Source organism: Myotis nattereri (assembly GCF_964212035.1).
Source record: "Myotis nattereri genome assembly, chromosome: 2".
Taxonomy (NCBI): Eukaryota; Metazoa; Chordata; class Mammalia; order Chiroptera; family Vespertilionidae; genus Myotis; species Myotis nattereri.
In genome coordinates, this window is record NC_138076.1 from 140,621,465 (window position 1) to 140,637,183 (window position 15,719).

General features: G+C 37.3%; 1 protein-coding gene across 2 annotated transcripts in view; it reads right to left on the reverse strand.

The window, feature by feature from the left end:
• SYT1 (synaptotagmin 1) overlaps nucleotides 1-15,719 on the reverse strand; it is a 551,768-nt gene that overhangs the window by 153,614 nt on the left and 382,435 nt on the right. The gene's annotated exons all lie outside the window — the stretch shown is intronic.

Genomic DNA, 15,719 nt, shown 5'->3' on the forward strand with positions numbered 1-15,719 from the left:
AATCACGGGGAACTTGACCCACTCGGGATCTCCAGGGAGGTGGATCTGTGCTCAGTGGCTCTCAACCATGGTTGATACAGGCTTGGACACTTACAGGCTGTGCAACTCTGGCCAGATTGACCTCACTGTTCTGAGTTTCTGCTTCCTCCTCTATAAAGTGAAGGTAATAGTGGTACCCACTTTATCTATCTTGAAGATTAAAGGAATTAATATATTAAAAAGTTTAGAATGGCATCCAGCACATAGCAAGGACTCAATGTTAGCTGTAATAACTCAAGGCAAGTAATAACTACATGTACAGCTCAGAGTACATGTAGGGACATAAAACATGCACACCAATACATATGTAAAAGGAGAGATGAGTTCACTGGGTGAAGTTCAGTGGGTATGCGAGTGGGACTGAGAAGGGGAGAAATGATCATTAGACAAGGGGAGGCTTCCAATTTATAGGCTCTGTTGAATATAGGCATATACACTGAGTGGCCAGATTATTATGACCACCTGACGTTTGTAGGCAAATTAGCTATAATTTCGCGCTGAAGTTGCTAGAGGGCCCGACCATTATAAATAGGGAAGCAGGTTGTTTACCATGATAGTGGAAGTGATTTTTTTCTGAAGATATGGGTAAACAATGCGATTTAACAGCCTTTGAATGTGGAATATATACACATACACATACATACAAGTACACTCAAACATTTTTATCACAAGTTGTCCATCTACTGAAAGTCAGTGTATTTTCTTATTTGGCACCCACCACACATGTGCTTATCAAAAATAAGTTCCTGTGAAAACATTCAGGATTTCACTTTGCCTGGAAAGGAATTACTCAACCAGAAGAAATAATCAGATTTGCCTATTGTAATCAGAAAAGACATTGTGCACTGAAATGGTAAAAGAAAGTTATATTTTCTTCCAGCTACATAAACATTACTAGAACTAATGACTGCTGGACACAAGTCAGGATACTTTGATAAAGTAATAACGAAAATATTAACTTCTCTTCAAACCTGAGAAAACCTACTCTATGCTGTCTCTGTATTTATTTTCATAGAGTAGAATATGTACTGTGCATATTGTTCAAGATTATGATTGACTACTAGCTGTTAACCTAAGGACATATAAAATCACAGCTTCCAAATTGTATGTTCAGCCAAAGAAATATTTGTGTGAAAGTTTTAGATAAAAGTTTCTTACCTCTTTTAATCTAGTTAAATGCCTACCAAGCATTAATGAGAGAGCCTATGTAGTCATTGCAGGTGAGACAATCTATAATAATAAAAAGCATAATATGCTAATTAGACTAGACATCCTTCTGGATGTCCTTCCCAACAACCTTCTGGATGAAGCTGGGGCTGCAAGGGAAGCCCACATCCCGGGTGCCAGAGGGAAGCTGGTGCCAGCAGCCAGGGAAAGGAAGGCCTACTGTTGCACAAATTTCATGCATCGGGCTCTAGTATTTAATAATGACTGTTCATTCTGAACCTTGTAAATTATGCTCCTAGTTGGACTTGTGTGACATTCTCTTAGAGAGCGACATGGAAGTCTCTTAAATTGCACAGGAAAAGATGGAGATCACTTGGCAACTTCACAGAAAGAAAATAGACAGTGGAACACAGACACATTATTTAATCAAAAGGAGTCAAAGGGATGGAAACATAGGATTACAGCCAGAAGTCTGAAATAGTGCCACTTGTAGGTAAATTATAGCCACTGAAAAAGTTATTTTGTGACTTCTATTTCTTAAAGTGCTACTGTCTCCTAGACCTCCTTGCAGTTGATCTTCTGAATACCTTAGTTTTGAGTATGCTGTATTGACTATATGAAATTAACAAAAATTTTCTCATAATTTACTGGCACCTTTAGATAGAATTAATTCAAAAAAAGTTGCTTTGTGCACTCATTTGAAAATCTGACTGAATAGTTAATCTATATATATATAAAAGTCTAATATGCAAATTGTCCCCTCAGGAGTTCAACTGAGAGTTTGCTTACTTATTATGACATGTACTGACCACCAGGGGATGGTGCGGAATGAAGGAAGGCCCTGGCTGGCAGCCAAAAGGAAGGCCCCAGCTGGTAGCCAGAAGGCCCCAATGGGCCCTGATGGCCGGCCAGGCCTAGGGACCCTACCCGTGCACAAATTTTGTGCACTGGGACTCTAGTTATAATATAAATCACCATTTAATTCCATTTATCAGGTTAAAAATTTATTCTATTGTATAAAGCAATCAAATATTTAAAATTGGATATGTTTAGTAAGAAACATCATCTATCATATTATTCATTTGAATATTAGTGGACAAATCTCATGGGATATATTTTGGATTAGGCTGAAAACTTATTGAAGACCTACTTATTATGAGTCATCAATTGTGCTACTGTTTTACATATATTATCTAATTTAATCTTCACAGCAATTTTGCCCATTATCCCTTCAATTTTGTATAGAAAGAAAAAATAGAGGGAATAAAAACTATAAAGTGAATAGTTTGAGAAATTCCAATATTTCTTTACATTAATAGGTTAAGATGTACATTATTTTAAATGTATACAGAGGAAAAATTATTCTTGAGCTTTGAAACACTTTAATAGAACATTTTATTTTAAAAACAAAAATGAGGCAAATAACATAAGATGCTGCCAAGAGTGATTTTTATAATATAAAAGGTAGCTTCAATGAAAATAGGCTCATCAAAATAGTGCTATTGATAGAAAGCTATCAGCTTGCTGTTACTACTACCGACTAGTGGACTTTTGTGATGAGAATTTTAAATTTTTTTTAAAAATATATTTTATTGATTTTCCACAGAGAAGAAGGGAGAGGGATAGAGAGCTAGAAACATCAATGAGAGAGATTGATCAGCTGCCTCCTGCATGCCCCCCACTGGGGATGTGCCCGCAACCAAGGTACATGCCCTTGACCGGAACCGAACCTGGGACCCTTCAGTCCTCAGGCCGGCGCTCTATCCACTGAGCCAAACCGGTTCGGTAAGAGAATTTTAAAATTTAACTTAAAGAACTTTCAACAGAAAATAATAGACTAGCATACAAACTCTTCATTAAAAATGTTGCTTTCATTTTCTAGTTAATAAATTAATCTCATATTATTTAACCCATAGCTAAACTGATGCATAAGCATTAAGACAAAGTCAAATCAAAGGTGCTTCTGATGTTTTAACTTAGACTTTGTGGTGGGCAGAATAACAACACCTCAAAAATGTCCATATTTTATTCCCTGAAAACTGTGAATATGTTACCTTACATGGCAAAAAGGACTTTGCAGATGTGATTAAGGATCTTGAGAAAGGGATATTATCCTGGGTTATTCAGAGGCTCCCAAGAAACCAAGTAGAATGGTAGAATGGTGCTCACCAGGGGCTGGTATAAAGGTGTGTGAGGTGATGTGTGTGTGTGTGTGTGTGTATGTGTGTGTGTAAAGCATTTACTTAATAAAATTCAAGTACATATATTAAATCATCATGTTAGACACCTTAGATTTACACAGTGTCATTTATTCTATCTCAGTGTCAAAAAAAGAAGGGATCAGCCCTGCTGACACTTGGATTTTAGCTCAGTAAAACCTGTTTGGACTTTTGACCTCCAGAGCTAGAAAAGAATAAATTTGTGTGATTTAATGCCTATAAATTTGGAGTCATTCATTATGGCAGCAATAGGAAACTCAAGAGATACACAGCAGACCTTGGAAGGTCTGTAATATATGCTGCATATAGGTGATTATACAATTGGAATATTAGTGTGGGCTGTCTTTGTATTTTTTATGATGCTTCCTTCTCATCCAGCCTTCCACCTCCCTTCTGCAACTGTTCTCATAATACTAACATTGTACCAAATACTCTCTCAAAGAACCAATGGTTCCCTTTTGGAGAAACCCAAACAACGGTGTCTGTGGTAGGAGAAAATCTTGATCAGATATTCCTTCTTGAAATTTTCTTCTGCTTTTGTTTCTATTGTTCTTCCCAGCATCTCCTTCTAAGCCTCTGACTTTTCTCTTTTTCTTTCTGTGAGAAGAAACAAGTCATCTTTTCTGTCAAAGAACAGTTTAGGCAGCCACCATTTTGGACTGTGTAACTTGGCAGCCACCATATTGGCCTCACGGCTTGCAGCTGCCCTGAGGGCCTCCCTTTGAGTTAGCCCATTGTGAAAGACTGTGAGCCTGAGCTCCAATCAAGAGCAAGGGACAGGTCATGTGCATCCGGGATTATAAGCCAAGCAGACCTCCTGCCCAGTGTGCGCGTGCTTATAGTCCATGTGTGCGCACCCTTCTACGTAGAAGTAAAGATGTTTGCCTTGCTGCCTGGCTCCCGAGTATGTTTTGTGTTCTACCAGGACCCCTGAATTCGGGGGCTCACCTTATTTCTAACATTTCCCATTCCCAAGTCTTAAAAAGTTATTCAAAGTCCTTAGCCCAGCCGCGAGCAAACTACGGCCCGGGGGCCGGATCCGGCCCGTTTGAAATGAATAAAACTAAAAAAAAAAAAAAAAAAAGACCGTACCCTTTTATATAATGATGTTTACTTTGAATTTATATTAGTTCACACAAACACTCCATCCATGCTTTTGTTCCGGCCCTCCGGTCCAGTTTAAGAACCCATTGTGGCCCTCGAGTCAAAAAGTTTGCCCACCCCTGCCTTAGCCCCTTGCTCATCTTCATGTTCACTCACTGTTGAGCACATCCTTTCCCATGCCTTACCCTTTTAGGTTGGTTATTCCATTCTGCTTCATCATCTCTATGTTTGAACTGTATTTCCCACTGCCTACAGATTGTTTCCTGTGAATCCTTCATCTTCTCAAACCAGGACATCAAGTATATTCCTTTTATTTTGAAATGGTATTCTTCCTTAGTCATTTAAATATTTATTTTTGAGGCTCCACACAGGTCTCACTTAGTGTGGACAGATTTTTAAATACAAATATTACATACGTTTGCTAAAATTTCCCTCTTCCACCCAGTGGAAAATATTGACTGTGATACAATAAACTAGGTGTAAATTGAAATACTACTTAAAAATAAAAAGACAAATCCATATGAATGTATAAAAGGTATTTTAATATATCCTCTTCCTACACAAAAACTTCACCTCTTACTCAAACTTCACTTCAAAACTCAGCTCTCCTAGATTATCCATGACATGAAGCACTGATATTTAATGAAAAAATAATATAATAATTAGGAATCATTTAGAAATAAATTTGCATTACCAGATCTTCTGGTGGGGAAATCCCAAACAAACAACTATTCCCCTCATTAACAGAGGCTGTTCTTTCATGGGAAGTGGGATAAACTGAGCAGTTTAAAAAAGTAATGCCCACTGGTGTGCTTAATTGGTTGAGTGGTATCTTGTGCATTGAAAAGTTGAGGGTTTGGTTCCCAGTCAGGACACATATCTAGGTTTCGGTTTGATCTCCAGTTGGGGTGAGTAAGGGAAGGCAACTGATACATTTCTTTCTTTCTTTCTTTCTTTCTTTCTTTCTTTCTTTCTTTCTTTCTTTCTTTCTTTCTTTCTTTCTTTCTTTCTTCTTTCTCCTTCCTTCCTTCCTTCCTTCCTTCCTTCCTTCCTTCCTTCCTTCCTTCCTTCCTTCCTTCCTTCCTTTCTCTCTCTCTCTCTCTCTCTCTCTCTCTCTCTCTCTCTCTCTCTCTCCCTCCCTCCCTCCCTCCCTCCCTCTCTTCCTTCCTTCCTTCCTTCCTCCCTCCCTCCCTCCCTCCCTCCCTCCCTCCCTTCCTTCCTTCCTTCCTTCCTTCCTTCCTTTCATTCTTCCTTCCATTCTTCCTTTCTCTCTCTCACCAATAAAAACATATCCTTGGGTAAAGATTTTTTAAAAAGTGTCACCAAGAACAAGGATATTTATGAGTATACATTCATAAAAGGGAAATTTTTCATATTACTGAATAGCAGCCCTGTGTGTCAAGTTATGTTCCCAAATCCAAAGTCTGCTGATCATTCACACATTGTACACAGACCTACAGAATGAGCAGTTGGGGAGAGGCACTTTTAAAAATCTACACAAAGTGCTTTATGGCAAAGGGGAGCCCTACTCTAGTTCTCCTGATTCCGAGCTCTCACTTCTAAATAGGTTTTTCTTCCCCACTTTCTAAAATGCCTGTCTGAGTACTGTCAGCTTAACAGTCAGGTGGGCTCAGAAGAAACCCACAGAGCCATGTTCTTAAGGTCAAGTGGAAGCAGAGTGGACAGTCTCTGAGGCACACCACCATCTGAAGTGTGTTTTCCTTAGGTCTGCTCTCAATCCTACTTCCTTAGCTCTGACTCTCTCCTGCCTCATTCCCAGTCACAGCCCCCCTGTTGCAGTCTCCTAGGCTGGCAACCTTCTGATGCATTTGTGCATTGGGTCCAGGATTAATCCAGGGCAAAACTCACTGGTTTTGTATTTCCTGCCTCAACTTCATGTTTAAGGGAAGCTCTACATTATCTGTCAGTTCCATTCCCATTCATCATGTTATGAAACAACTTTAAATCCATCTCTCTTACATAAGACAAGCTGTGTTTTCTTCTCTGAGGAATATAAGCGTGTTCATTTACATCTGTCCTAGATATTACAGCTGAGAGACTCAAGATGAGACAAGTAATAAACTATTGCTATGGCCACTACAAAAATTCAGCAGTAACCTCAAGCATTTTCTACCTTTGACACATCTGTTTTGTCATAGAAGGGCCTCACCACTGCACTAATGTCTGTTATTTATTTTATGAATAATCTACATATTTTCCATTCTTATATTTACTGAAGCTTTTTACCATCTTCTAGTTTTATCCAAAAATAATCCATCTTTCCATATCAGCATACATTAATGCAAGATTCAGAATATAATATGAAAATAAATTTTCTATTAACCAGTAGGAAAAATAGTATGTATTTCAAAGTTTTGCTTTTAGACTGTTTAGTAATAATTTTTAAAAACACAAGGAAAATAATTTTTCAAAGATTGATTTAAAAATAAGCCTTGATTTTACAAAACTACAAAGGTTTTTCTACATTACAGAATGCAAATAGGAAAAAAAAAACCACCTTTGGAAATATGTGGATTAATATACTCATTAACCACTATTGGAGACAGGACACACAAGGCAAAATTTAAACAATGTACAGAATATGGTTTATGATTAACCCAACCATTTAAAGGTCAGAATGAAGAAATGGCTTCAAAGACTATGCATTCCTGGCTCCTGAGGTCTAAATAAACTTACCTTTTCCTCACTCTTTAGAACGGTAGTTCTAAGCCTCCTTTTAATTATATGGCACCTTTTCAAATAGGACATGTTATGGGCTATTGATGGGAAATATGTAGTTTGTGTGCTGTGTGTGTGTGTTTGTGTTTAAATTTCCACACAATTGGGAGTGTTATCCTTGTGGAGATTAGAGGAGTAGGACACCACTGGACTCCAAATTACAAACTCCTTTCCCAGAATATCAATGTAAAATTCATCAAGATTATTGAATTAGGGAAAATTTACTCCAACATTTGGTCATTTAACTTTTCATTTATTTCTTCTTGGCAATCTGTTGCATTATCAGACTGTGCCGGAGCAGTGGGGAAACAGAGTACAGAGAAAAGCTGGGTCTTTCTCTAGGAGCTTATGAAGACTTCATTCCCAAGATAAAAACCAGATAGGAAACAATACAGAATTAAGCACAGAATTCAATGGAGTAGGAGGTTGTGTAGGTAATAGGTTGGAGAAGGACAAAATAAAGAGTCCAAGAGTTCAAGGAAGGCTTTGTGGAGGAGGCGAGCTTGGAAGCCTTGCTTGTTAACACAGTGAAAATAGCATTTTGGGGACTCCAGTTCTTTTCCTCCTTCCCTTTTCCCCTGACTCCCTCCTCCTGTCTGTCTTCTTCCCTCCTCTCTCTCTCCCTTTCTCCTTCCTTCCCATCTGTCCTTTGGTTTTTAGACTCCTTTTAATCAAACTTATCACCCAGTAACTACTTTGTTAAACAAAGCTCTCAATAAAGCAAAGACTTAAGGAAATCTACGTTAGACTTTTTAAAAATAATATTTAATGAAAAGACATTTCCTTATAGTAGACATATGTAGCCTTCTCTAAATAACCTTAAAAATTACCTTCTTAGGAGCACATTTTCCTTTCATATAGTCCTGTGTAGGTTTTCAGTATGTGCCTCTGACAAAAAAGCAAACTGGGAGATGTTTCTGTATAAATATGTTGTAAAAATGATCCAAGCTACTGACTTGAGTTCGCTACCTGTGGCTTTTTAAGGCAGATGGACGGTGTGAACAGCAATGTAGGGGAGAGGTTCATTCATTCCGTTATCCAGTCATTCATGTGAGTGTCTAGTTAACACATTTAGTGCTCAGCACATTGGAGGAACAGTAAACAAGTTTGAAGTAACTTATTTACTTAAACAGTTTATAGTCAAGCTATATGCATGAAGCAAATTGTGAACAATATGAGAAAGCATCTTAGGCAAATGAAATGAGACCTTTTGCTAGATTCCGATTCTACTGTGTAGTCAGAATTGCTATTTTACTTTTCTAATAAACTCTTATTTAGGATTATTTTTAAAAACTCTATAAATTTAATAAATGGAAAATCTGCCTCTCTTTGCCCATAAGCTCTTTACTGAAGTTTTCTATGTAAAACTTTAGTAAAATACATTATACTGCTTTGATATGCACAAAGTCACAACATACATATTGATAAATTTTTACCAGGACTTCCATCCGTTGATCTGATTTCAATATGTACTATTCTATTGAACAAATTCACAACCCCTGCTGAATAACTTACTAAGGTTATTGATGTTTCTTGCTGAATGCAATGATTAGTCTTGGTAACAAAAGTTAGTCGGCTGAAGGCAATTTTATTTGCACAGGTATTAGTCAAATAATTAACTTTATAAAATGTCTAGAATAGTCTGCTTTCAACGATAAGGCAAAGTCATCCATATCTTCACAATATTGGAATGTCTGAAATTTAACAGGGGAAAGGATGTTGTGTCTCCAGGCAGAGATAAGCCCCAGCACAAATTCCAGAGGATTTAGATAAGGCTCCACTGTAGGCCCAGGAGCTTGTGGTCGGCAGGCCCTCGGGAGAGTGCAGCGGTAAACAGAAAGGGATGCCAGCTAAGTTGGCAGAGATGAGGGCTATTCATGGGCTAATCAGTCCCGAAGCCTTTGGAAGTTTGTAATGGTTTTCAATCATGCTGTGGACAACACAATTTCGTGGTTAAAGGGAAATCCAATTATCCTGTAACATTTGCAGTATGCCTCACTTGAGTTCGGCTTTCAAAGTTCAAAACTAAAAAAGAGTTACACCTGAGGTTCCACTTCTGTGTTAGAAATCTTCAAAATAATGATATCTTGGTTTCTGAGCCAATTAGTATTTGGTTTCATTATGATGCTTTGAAGTTGGTTAGCAATTTTTTTTCATCTGTTTTCCATTAAAAATACCCAAGGAGGGAAAAAAAAATTATCCTAGGAATTAAACATAGCACCTGTTTGTTGGTGACTTTTGGATAACTTAATATTTGAGTACCTACTGGTTTCTTTGCTAAGCAATTTAATGTTCCTATGATTGAATCAAATTATGATGAAAGAATATCAGTTAAAGGGGCAGATATAATCCCTGCTACCTTATGATATATTTTTTTTAATATATTTTATTGATTTTTTTACAGAGAGGAAGGGAGAGGGATAGAGAGTTAGAAACATCGATGAGAGAGAAACATCGATCAGCTGCCTCCTGCACAGCCCCACTGGGGATGTTGCCCGCAACCAAGGTACATGCCCCTGACCGGAATCGAACCTGGGACCTTTCAATCCACAGGCCGATGCTCTATCCACTGAGCCAAACCAGTTAGGGCCCTTATGATATTTTATAGCTTCAGTTCAACAGTTATAAGAAATAAACAGACAAAAATGTCACTTAGTGTTACTACCTGCTTTTTGAAAGACTCCCCCCCCCCCCCCAATCTTGCAGGTTTATTATTCTAAGAGCAGGCAACACATTTTTAGAATTCCCTGCAATGTGGAGAGATTTGATTGTCCTGACAGGAGACTGTGTGGTTGCTATGCATGAGCGCCGAAGAGCAGGATGTTTGAGTCTTCCCAGTCCTAAAAGGAAAGAGTCAGGCCCATTAATTTCATTACTATCCAAAGTGACAGGCAGACAACAGCGGAAACAAACCCCCCTGCTTGTCTAGCTATCCACAGGACATTGTTCCTTGATTATCCGATGGATTCCTGCGGCTCTAGGCCCAACATTAATTTTCTTCCCTAACTGTTGTTTTCTCTGCTTCTCTCAACGTGTTTCTCTTCCTGGCTCTTTTATCTGTCCGATTCCAAATTTGTAGCATCACTTCTCTTTGTTTCCTGCTTCTTAGATTTGAACTTGTATCTCCTGCAGCTCCCATGATTCTCGATTCATTTTCTGTTCTTGCTTTTCAAAGGGCTTCTCGGTGCTAGTCTGGTGTCTCGTGGCCTTTTCTTGTTTTTGTTTTTTCCTTTTAAGTCTTATCCCTCCTCGGTTCAGAGCTTGTATTTCTAAGCACTCAACTGTGGACATAGGACCTCAAGGCCCTGCATGGATCTCGCTGGTGTCATAGATTCTCACAGATCTCCACTGAGAATGTAGAGTTCCTTTTATTTTCATTTGCTTGTCAAACTCAGTCATTTCTCCCTTTAAAATATTCCCAGTAGACTCCCTCTAAATGTCTACCTGAGGAATAATTACACATGAGCCTGTACACGGTCTGTCATCCACCTTTATTTATGCCTTCTAAGTTGTATAATCATATACGAGTAGATCCTTGTTTTCTAGTAGCTTTGTTTCTTCCACATGGGAGGCTACCTGAAGAGGAGTACTATTATCTTCTCTTCTCTGCCTCTTTCCCATGAATACCAATTGGGTTGGGTAGGTAGCAAATCTGAAGCAAACATTAAGTATTGAATAAATGAAATTATAAGTAGAGGCAATAAAGTCTTCAAGTATTGTTCACAAATAGTGAAGACATGACCCCATTGAACATCTTGTTAGAACGGAATGATATGCTTTTTGGTAACGCTACAGATCTAACCCTGATAAAACTTCAGTAATATATCAACTTTCCAGATCATTTAGAAAATCTATGCAAGTATTTCTTATTTTTTATTCTAGGTAGACTATGGAAGAAGCAGTAGGCTTATCTCCCCCGCCACCACCCCATCAATTATTCTTTTGTTATATAGTCCCTTGAAAAGACTTAAAAGTGTATTAGTAATGCTGATGTGGTTTTCCCCTTCTTATATCCAGCACCTTCAGTACTGTAGTTGCACTTATTGCTAGGAGAATACATTCAAAGACCTGCAGTGGATTCCCCAAAACTGCAAATGGCTCAGAACCTGATATATACTAAGATTTTTCCTATACATACTTAACTTATGATAAATTTCTACTTAGAGTTAGGCACAGTAAGACATTCAACAACAACTAATAGTAGAAAAATTATAACAATGTACTGTAATAAAATTATGTGAATGTGATCGCTCTCTTCCTCTATAGTCATTTTTATATTTCAGTCCAAACCTATTCCTGAGTCTGTGTAACCACCCCTTACTTGCAGTAAACAGCTTGGTGTCACTTGTTTCAGAGGGTCCCTGGCTGAAGTCTTCCTATAGGCTCAGTGTTTCCTTGTTGCCATCAGTTGGACCATGTTTTCTATTCAACCCACAAACTTAATGCCTTTTCCTTCTTCACTAAGCACTTATCATGCGCTGTGGCCTAACTCTTGCAGTTTGAGGCATGACAGCAATGCTAGCATGAATTTCTTTTCCCTTCTTCACAATTTCATGGATAGAAGATGTGTTCTTACCATTGGTTTAGCAGCCTTAGCATGCAATTTTTTTTTAACTTTTAAAAAATGATATCAAGAACTTTTATCGTTTCACTTAAATCACTTTACCACTTCTTTTTGGCATATCTGAATTGCCAGCTTCACTACTTTGTGCTTTGGGGCCATTAGTAAGTATATAAGTGTTACTTTAATAAAAGCACTGTGATACAATGCTGACTAACAGTGTGGACAAGCTGGACAAAGGGATGATTCATGTCCTGAGCAGGACAGAGTGGGATGGTGTGCTACTCAGACCAGTACACAGTTTAAAACTTAAGAATTGTTTACTTCTGGAATTTACCAGTGCAGTTGACCACAGGTAACTGAAACTACAGAAAGTAAAACAGCAGATAAGGGGGGACTACTGTACTTACTAATTCAGTTTCTCATTTATATAGTTCTTTGAGTTTGAGACCTCTTCACATTCTGATTTGACCCTAAACCCCAAATTCTAGAGTAGCCAAGGTGGATATTATAATCTCCACTTTAGAGACCAGATTCCTATTGGAGTTAGGATCAGGCTTAAGTCTTTGGGGTTCAATTTTCATGTTCTTTTCATATACTCTGGCTTTCTTTTATGTCCACACTGAAATTGGAGCAAATATTCACTAATTATATTACTGCTAAGAAGAGTTTAGTTTTGTGAACATATCTGTACATTACTATCAGGCTTCTTTTAACTGAAATAATTTTTAATTCTTTATGCCAAATAAAGTTATTTCTCAAAAAATGATTGATAAAAAGCATAGCAGGGCATTAATAGAAATAAGATAGATCATGGGTCTTGCCTCCAAGTTCTTAACTTTTCCAAGTTAAGTAAATTTGATTAAGTTATTTTAATCTTTCTGGACCTCAGTTTCACCATCTGTTACAAAGGAGGTGGGCAAAGAGAGGAGTTAATGATATAAACTCTGTGATTTTTGATATGTAAATCTGTAATATGTAAATCCAAAGTACTTAGTATGGTGGAGAACAATGAAGGAGGGTTTTAAATGCCAGTTCTTAATATTTGCCAGAAATTCCTATTGAATTTCACAACTTGAAAATGCTTAAAACTTGACTGAAAAAGCAACTCTAAAAGTTATGTAGATAAAAGATAAAATGCGTGCGATCTTGTATGTGTAATACAACTCCCAACATGCTCATGTTCTGTCTTAACAATATAGCAGAATGGCAGGGCAGCATTCTAAAATAGCTTGCTGCTGGAAAACTGAAAGGCGAAGCATTTTGTGGTGCTCAAGCTGTTCCTGAGTAAAGAATAAAATGAATAATCTAACATTGGGGGAGAATAAATTATAGTCCTTTAAATCACAGAGGCCAAGAATTGTTTGTTATTCAAATAATGCAAATGGCATTAGAATAATATTAAATTTGTTCTAATGGAAATAAACATAATATGCCCTACTTTGTATTTTTAATAATTAGTCAGCCTAGCTAACACTAGCTGAGGAAATGTTTTAACACAGCAGTAAAAATATTAGTGGTAAGATTTTCACTCTCTACTGGCAAAATGGTAGATTTTGCTTGAACATGCACTCAATTCTGTAGTGCTTAGGCAATAACAACAATATGCTCTCGGATGCTGCTTTTGTTTTTTCCTTTCAAATTGGCAAAGTATTTTAAGTGACTAAAAAAGCTAACTGAATCCAGCACTTATTAGTCAATAATTATTTACATACACATTTAAGTTATAATGATTATTTTTTAAAATTAAGAACCAACTTTGACTTTATACCATATGTTTCCACTGAATAATTTATAAAATAATTGGGTTTATTATTTCACTTAGTATCTTCATTCATAGATGGTAAATTTAAGGTATCAAAAATCTGACTGTCCAAAGGTCCCCGGAAAAAATTATGGTCCAATCTCTTTAATCTCTTTCTGTTAATCGAATCTTTGAAAATTACTGTTGCAAATCAAGCAACTTAATCTAGGATCATAATTTTAGGTTCTTTACTATTAAAATCATTCCAGTGCCATGTTTTAATATGCCACATTCAATAATTTTCTTCTGTCTCTGCTCATAATTTTCAAGAAAATAAGGTTAGGAGCCTGTAGTTTTCTTTTAGTGGTTTTTAACTAGAAGTGTTGTTAGCTGAAATTTACATTTTTAATATGATTTAGTAAAATTGTGAAATAGAGGATTTTCTTTAAGGATTTGAAAGCTATAAAGTTTGCCCAGCTGAGTGTGGCTCAGTGGTTGAGTATCAATCTGTGAACCAGGAGGTGGCGGTTTGGGTCCCCACATGCCCAGGTTGTAGGCTTGGTCCCCAGTAGGGGGCATGCAGGAGGCAGCTGATCAATGTTCTGCTCTCTTCATGTTTCTAGCTCTTTCTCCCTCTCCCTTTCTCTCTTTGAAATCAGTAAAAATACATATTTTTTTAAAAGCTATAAAAGTGAATGAAAAGGATAGTTGTGATTTTTTTCCTTCGGTATTTTACTTAACATATAGCCATCAAAGTCAAGAACCTAGTCACGGTGCAAATATTGTAATGCTTGTTATATCCTTTTAGGATCACTAAATCCAGATATTGCCTGGAAGAAATAGAATTATCTTACTATATTAGTAGTCTCTTAAGATTCTTTGCAAAGCTATTAGTAATGCATCTGCTAAACATTTAAGCAAATGCTTTCCAAGCAATGTGAAAATTTTATATTTGACATTCATCTTAATGCTTTGAAGTGAACAACTGAAAAATGGAGGTCAATGGACTGAAGTGGGTAAGGGTTAAACTTTTTGACTAAGGGTTAGAGGTTAAACTATTATCTCTGAAAAAGATTTTACTTTAAGTATTGCTGGAAAGAAAGAGAAATTTTAGCATAGCACTTGACAAAACAGATCATGAGAATGATCTTGAGAAAGAAACAACAAAGAAATGGAGAGTGCTATTTCCTATGAAAAAAGCATAGCACTGACTTCAGGAAAAGAGCTTTATTGACTTGTAAGTGGTGATTGATTGCACTAAATCCTTTCTCTAATCAGTGCTCTTTGAAATCTTTTCATGCACTTGAAACAAATGGAAGGAAACAGAGGAATGCGTTCTGTGGACATTGGGAAAGGGGCAGTGGGTGATCCTACGTGTATGTGAACCTGGTCAGATCTGTCCTTGAATCCTTGGTTCCAGACTTCACTCTTGGTCCTTCCTGAAGTATACACTGCTGCTAAGGCCTTGGCTTTCTCTTTCCCATGTACCCTACCACCTCTGTGGGCTGCTTTATGCCTATTTGATATGTGAGGCAGTCAAGGGGGTGGGTAGAGTATGGAGTTGGGGGAAGCTATTTTGTTCTTTGGCACTTTTTCTGATTGTCTCTAAACAACCATCTAATTTGTGAAATGGGAGGAGAGGTGGTAAATTGCATGAGAGTTGCAGTACATTTCCAGGAGAAGAATTGAAGAGCAATCTCAGCTTCAGTAGTGCTCAGGAGGTGGCCGAGAAAGCAGTTGGCATCTCCATGTCCCTATATATATTGTGAGAAGGTTGTCAGTTGTTTTATTTTAAGGGTTGTATGGGTGAGAATCTTAGGTACATCCTCAAAAATACATTGTGAAAATGATTAAAATGAGCTTAAAGATGTACATCCTTTCAGAAAGTTCCAGCTATTTGTGAAGTTGAACACGTGGCATAATTATATAATATTTAATTTAAAAAGCTATCTTGGCTGTAGTCCTCACCCCAGACCCTCCTAATCAAAACCAAAGATTTTATAACAGCAGATGCTAACACCTACGTCTGGAAAATATCAGAGAAGAGTCATGAGGTTGGAATTAGATAGGAGAAGTTTCTTTTTCTTCAGAAAGTTGATATAAATGTTGTTTATTTTGAGTGATTTTGTAATTTTCTAGGCAAAGG